Source organism: Diabrotica virgifera, chromosome 6 (assembly GCF_917563875.1).
Source record: "Diabrotica virgifera virgifera chromosome 6, PGI_DIABVI_V3a".
NCBI classification, from domain to species: Eukaryota; Metazoa; Arthropoda; class Insecta; order Coleoptera; family Chrysomelidae; genus Diabrotica; species Diabrotica virgifera.
The window spans coordinates 255538599-255545603 of NC_065448.1; the positions used below are offsets into that span (position 1 = coordinate 255538599).

The 7005-nt window shown below is 31.1% G+C and overlaps 1 long non-coding RNA gene across 1 annotated transcript; it reads left to right on the plus strand.

Annotated features, from left to right (window-relative positions):
• The first annotated feature begins 213 nt into the window (after nt 1–213).
• LOC126886845 (uncharacterized) lies at nt 214–4696 on the plus strand. The gene is made up of 2 exons (XR_007698786.1): nt 214–742; nt 4462–4696. It is a non-coding gene; the product is annotated as an uncharacterized LOC126886845 (long non-coding RNA).
• The last annotated feature ends 2309 nt before the right edge of the window (nt 4697–7005 follow it).

Below are 7005 nucleotides of genomic sequence, written 5' to 3' on the forward strand. Positions count from 1 at the left end.
GAATTGTCTTTCTGTTGTTTTAATTTCCTGCGAAATGTCATCAAAAATCCCGCAAAATTTATAAGTTGAAATTCCCACGTAACTAAAATTTGTCAATTTAGTTCCCATTCCAATCAAGAGATGGCGTTAATTCGATCCGAAAGATTAACATGGTCGTGAAACGTCTATAAGTATATATGGTCTGTGGTTAATAGAGAGTTATCTAGAGAGATATCGAAACCGTCGTTTGGTAATAAAAGATCCTTTATTTTGACACTTTTGACATATAAGCATGGTTATTTATGTCAAAATAAAGGATCTTTTATTAAAGGACGATGTTAAATAGGGTTTCGATATCTCTCTATTGCCACCGGCAAATAAAGGATCCTTTATTACAGGATACTTTAATCAGTGTGCGTCTTGGAAGAGTGTTGCCATCGTATACGCTAAAAGCTGATTGGCTCCGCCATCTTTTGCTCAGATTTCCGGATTAATTTGGAAGGGGTAAACAGATGATCAGTTGTTTATTTTTCGTTTACTCTGGTTTAACCTCACTTAACTAGATAGATCGAGAAATATTAAATTACTATTACTATTATTCAGGTTGAAAAATGCCTTCTTCTAAGGTAAAAGGTTGCGAAGTCGATTGGGGAAAAATAATGTGAAAATGAATTCTTTCCCAAAAGAATCTGAACGACGGAAAGTGTGGATTAAAAATATAGGGTTAAAACAAGATCCAAACAAATATGCTGTTGTTTGTGAAGTAAGTTCTTCAAGTAAAATTAATTGTAATATTTATATCATTAAAAAATATTGTATTCAATATTTGAAGGTTTAGGAACACTACTTCTGAAATGTGGAAAAAAGTTAGACAAGATGGCAGCAGAAAATTAAAATGCAATGCTGTACCAACAATATTTAGAGAAGAAAGCGAAAGTATTTAATTATTTATATTGGTTTTTTGTTTATTCACCAATTTAACACCTATAGATATTTGTATAACAAGAGAGCGAAGTGCACCTTTTCCTCCCAAGAATAAAGCTTACTAGTTTACTACAGTAATCATTCAAGGGAGGAAAAGGCACTTCTCCCATGTTATACATTTTTCCACCTCCCTCAAATAAGTCATTTTTCCATTTTTAAAATATTTATATAACTGTTGATTGAATACATGAATCATAATTGAATACAGGAATTTGTGTATTCAATCAACAATAGAACTAACAAAATTTATTAGAGAACTAAAACTAACAAGTAGGTACAGTATAACTATCAAATTATTAATGAAATATTTTTAAATCAAAATAACAATTTACTGTTTTTACCATTTTGCAACATCTATAAATAAAATTTAAAATGTATGGATACTTACCTAATAGAAAATAGAGTAATAGTATAGGGTGTCAATAAGTTATTTCATCTATGCTATGACATAGTATGACGTCAACATCACTTTTACTTTTACTCCCTAGGGATTAAAAGTACTTTGTTTCCCTAGGGAGAAAAAATATGACTATGCTCCCTACAATGAGGCCAGGAAATGTATACTTTGGATAGAGGTAGGTGGGAAAATCTATTTTATTCAGTTATTGTGATTTGTTTCTTAGACAATCGGTTTGTTCTAGCACGAGTTTCAAACGGTCTGAAACCATTAGCGAATAGTGGACCAGCGCGAGTAGAGGGGATAGCACTCGTAACTGTATTATGTTCTCTCACTGACCAACTGTTTGCTGACTAGTTCGACTGTTTGCTAGAACAAACCTATTATTCAAACAAAATGTCCTCTACGTCAGACTGATCAGAATTTTAAAAATGTGTCATATCAATCAAATCAAAAAATTTAAAAAATTGTTCCTGTAACCATTTTTAGTGGAAATAATAACAGTACTTATATTGGATCAGAGAGCCACCCAATTCATTGTTAAAGTATGATAAACTAAAAGTTAAACAATTAGGCATGCACTTCATATTATATTTAATGAAATATAACCCACTGGTACTCATACAAACTTGACGGCAAGCAAATTCAACAAATTTTTCCTCATTTATTAGTTTTTCACTACCGTTAAGTTTGGAAACAAGCGCTGTTGCCAAATAAAAACATATACAGTCGGAAAAATGAAAGAATACCATTTTTTTCATAAATAATAAATGAGATAGATTATTAATAATCTGATAACCTGAATAATATGTGATTGATGTGATCGTTCATGGGTATTCTTTCATTTTTTCGACGGTATGTATTTACCACAGCAACTACAGGTGACACTGTTTCTCTTTGTCTTTAAGAGTGTGAAACAAAGATAACTACAGTGGGAAAAATAAAGAATACCCATGAACGATCACATCGATCACTTATTTTGTGTTTCCTATCTTTTTCTATAACAAACGTTTATTATTTATAGAAAAAGACAACAAACATAAATTAAGTGATTGATGTGATCGTTCATGGGTATTCTTTCATTTTTCCAACTGTATCTGTAATATACGCTGAGCTCGTAGGTAGAGGGGATAATTAAAAAATCGCGAGAGCCAGTAGTGACAAGTCTGTAAACCTTTACTGGAAATTTGACATAAATGTCAAAGTGAATAATTTAAAATTGAAATTAAAAACATTAATTAGAAAAAATATTAGTTGGTCAAAGCTGTGGTATATATTTTTATCTTAAGTATACTTACGGTTTAAATACTGAATTGTTTTTTTAATATTTTGTAATTTCTAATTATAATTAGATATAAATCATCTAAGCGCCATCTACACGATAATTGTGAATGTATCTGAAGTAAAAAATTAATATTTCATTAAGAGAACGTTAAAACAGTTAGCAACATTTTTAAAAAATCGATTACAATTTAATTACTTTTTTGCGTTGTAAATATTAAGCGATAAAATTAAATAATAAATTTAAAAATTACTGGTGAAAGTTGAATTAGTAATCCGCTAGGAGCGACACCAGCGAAGCTCAGAGCGTATAAGTGGGTGCGTTTGGATGACCATAGCGGCTGACTGTCAGCAGAAATCGGCTGAGTGGTTGTATCCAGCTGTGATAGGGAAAGCTTAGTAAATCTCTCAGCGGCTGACTTCCAGCGGTGACGTCTGACAGCTACTGCTGGCTCAGCTGTCCAGCCGCTGTGGTCATCCGAACGCACCCAGTGTCAGTCATGTTTTCCTATAGTATAGAAGGCTTAGATAGAAGGTTATGTAAGATTTTTGTTTGTTTATTTTTTCTTCTTCTTTTGTGGCCTTTGGAAGCTGTGCCCATTTAGCCAGCAACATTTCTTAAAATTAATGCCTAACTAAACCTAAATGCTAAACCTACCATACAAGAAAACCATTACGAACCTAAACGACCAATCAAGGATACGGAAGGGAAAGTAAAGTTATTTAAAAAATAAACCGTTGTTAAAATATAAACTAAATAAATAAAATATAAATTGAAAACAATAATTTGACATTATAAATGTAACCTCCAATATTATGACAGACGTCAGTTACCATGACATCATATATTATACTCGTCACTAATTCTAGCCAATGAAATGCTTGCTGTAATAGGAATGGCATATCAAAAAAATCTGACTACTCTCTATATATTTTTTCAAATTTAGAATATGGCAACAAGGGGAAAGTTATGTGCATTCCTCATTGTTTGACTTTTCCTATATCTTTAGTATCAGGTCATCGTACAATACAAATACTTCCTGCAATGATTGGAAGTAATGCAGAACAAGAATTGAATTTGGAATCGCCGAGAAAAAGGATTGGTGTACAAAATAAGAAAGTAGGAAAATAATATATATATATATATATATATATATATATATATATATATATATATATATATATATATATATATATATATTATTATATTAATAATAAATAAGAAATTCAGGAAATAGATTCTGCTCCACCTTTAGGTATAAAAAATATTTTGACATTTTTTTTATTTAATACACAATTTAATTTACCATCTGATCATGAAGCTATAAGTAAATGGTGTGAATGTTGAACACATGAGGGAGAAGCTGCCATGTGGCAACTCTCCTGTATAATATATTTTATATTAGTTCACATAAATAGTTAATTTATTAAGTCTGTTGGCCATGGTTTCTTCAGTCACCTTTCAAATCCAGGAGGGGTATTTAGCAGTCTTGATTCGTTACTTGGATGATCCGTTGTCCATCAAGGAAGTTTCTTGTGATTATTCTAATTTCTTCCTCTACCAAGGATGTGGCAGAGTTATCTTGTATAGGGTTTTGTTCAAGTGTAAACACTTTTTTGCGCCAGTCCAGAGCTGTCTGCCAGCGCTGTCTTGAATAGAAAGGTGGTCTATTTTTCATGCCACTGGCATTCCAGTGAGACTGGCACCAGTTTCTGGATACATGTAAACGTTACTTTATTTTATGTAAATATTATTTTCATTCTAGAATCAAAGGGAGACTTTTAACAGGTAAATGACGCTATCATTCTTTTTGTTCTAGAAAAACTGTAAATAGTATTTAAGGCAACGATTGTGAATGAGTGAGAAGTCTAATAAAGCCACGACGAGATACTGTATTAGAGCGTATGATTTGGAGGTATTTTTGATTAGATACATTTTGTAAAGTACAATATAAATTAGATTTGATAATGTGTAGTATTTCCTAATAAATTAAATACTATTAAGTGTTTATTGTTCTTGTAAGTTAGTGTGGTAAATAAATAATATGAAGTAAGTCTGTGTATTTAAATTAATATAAGTGTTCTTATTTAAAAATAAATAAAGTCAATTCAAAATAAATATTAATGCCTAAAAATCAAATTAGTAAAGTCGCTCACATGTCACTAGCAAAGAAACTTGTCAGCTTTTTGTTTCCGGTTGATTTGGACAGGTTAAGAATTTAAAGTGGTAACACTACATGTTAAATCAATCATTTTAAATTGTTTACAGTTTTACTTACAGTAGGAGAGATGTAACATACTTTTGTTTACCAGTATGCAAAAATTAAAAAATCTTTCATTTGATTCACCACTCAAGAACTAACAAATTGTGAAGAGCACAAATATGCCTGTACTTCGTTATCTGTCCAGGGCCGATATCAATTGATTGTCACAATATTGTATAGGTATAGAATAATTCATTTTATTACAATTAACAGTTTTTAGGTTTCCATACTTCTAAAGGAAAAACGGACCCTTATAGGCTCGCTATATACTTTACTATGGCCAAAAAGCGGTAGTGAGAAAAGAAGACATAACATCAGAAGAAACAGAAATGAAAAAAAAAGGTGTTCGACAAGGGTGTATACTTTCACCAATATTATTTAATATATAGGTACTCGGAAGACATATTAAGTAAGACAATGGATGAAATAAACATAGGCATTAGAATTAATGGCATGATCATAAATAACCTGAGATACGCTGATGATACAGTTCTTTTAGCCGAATCACATGAAAACCTACAGATACTGCTTACTTAATAAAGTGACCGCAGTAAGTGGAGAATATGGACTATCGCTTAACATAAGCTTTATTCCAGCAATGCTAAACCTACAAAAATTTTATCTGTCTCTTCCACATTAACCAAGAAGAGGTGTTGAAATTTCTGATACATTTCCAGTGGATACATTACCAGCTATTCGTGATGAATAATGAGTAATACAGACTTAAAAATTCATACAGACCTAGCAGTCATTACTTAGCTTTTGATTAAAATTGACAAATCTAAACGCACAAGTGGTCTATTACTTTTCTGTCCAAAAAACGTTTATATGTTTTTTGTCATTTTGAATTAAACACCTATAAGTTCGTTTATGCTTTATGTTTCTAGCTTGATTCTATTTTTGAAGTTATTAGGTGCGATTGGGAAAAATGTTGTGAGTTTTTTATAAAACTAACAGTATGCACTATTGTGCACACAGACAATATAAAGTTAGTTGCTAAATCTTTCAAGTTACGTAGATATCAGTGGAAATAAAGTGTGAACAAAATATATTGGTGTTTTTAGTAAATATATTTATTTATTTATTATTCATTTACGGACCGAAGTCCATTAGTACATGATACAATTAAAATTTTTTACAATTAAAATGTCACACAAATTAGAAAAATAAGATCTAGTAGATACAAAATTGGTAAATACATAACAAACAATAATAAAGAATAAACTTACTTGCTCTCATTCAACAATTGAGAGCTAGAACATTTTGAAATTGACAAATACAACTTATCCTAGAACAAAGACAATAACAGTAGTTGACAAATCAGTCTTGAAATTAGAACATTAAGTTAAGTATAAATATAATTGTGTGGAAAACGCAGTAAAGTCGTTCACAAAGAAATCAATTTGCGGAGATAATGTGTTTGCTAATTTAAGAGTTTTAGAGAGATAGGAACTTGAACTATAATTTGTGCGGTTAATGACCTCGTGGAAGGTGGTCACAGAACGGGTGGTTCTTGAAGGTACATGTAGACCAATTTTATTTAAAAGTGGGATACAGAATTTATGACCATGAATTAAGTTATATAAGAAGCAAAGATCTTTATGTTGACGACGACTCTGTAATGAGTCAAGTCGAATAATTTGCAGTAAAGACTCATAACTTTGACCAGTGAGATGCATCTTATAAGCATAATAACGTAAGAATTTACGCTGAACCTTTTTGATTTTATTAATATGACAGTTATATTGAGGTGACCAAACACATGATGCATAATCTAAATGTGGTCTAACCAAAGAACAATAAAGAAATTTTAAAGAACGACCAGTCGTAAAGTCATAGCTGCATCTTTTAACAAAGCCAAGCATCTTTAATGACTTAGAAACCATGCTATTAATGTGTAGGTTGAAATTTAAGTTAGTATCAAGAATAACACCCAGATCTATAACTGAGTCAACTAATTGTAACCTAGTGTCCCGTATAAAGTAAGAATTATTCTCAAAGTGTCTTAGTCGAGTAAAAGTTATAGCATGGCATTTGTTTGCATTTAAGTCCATACCATTAAGTGAGCACCATTCCACAAGACCATTAAGATCTGATTGC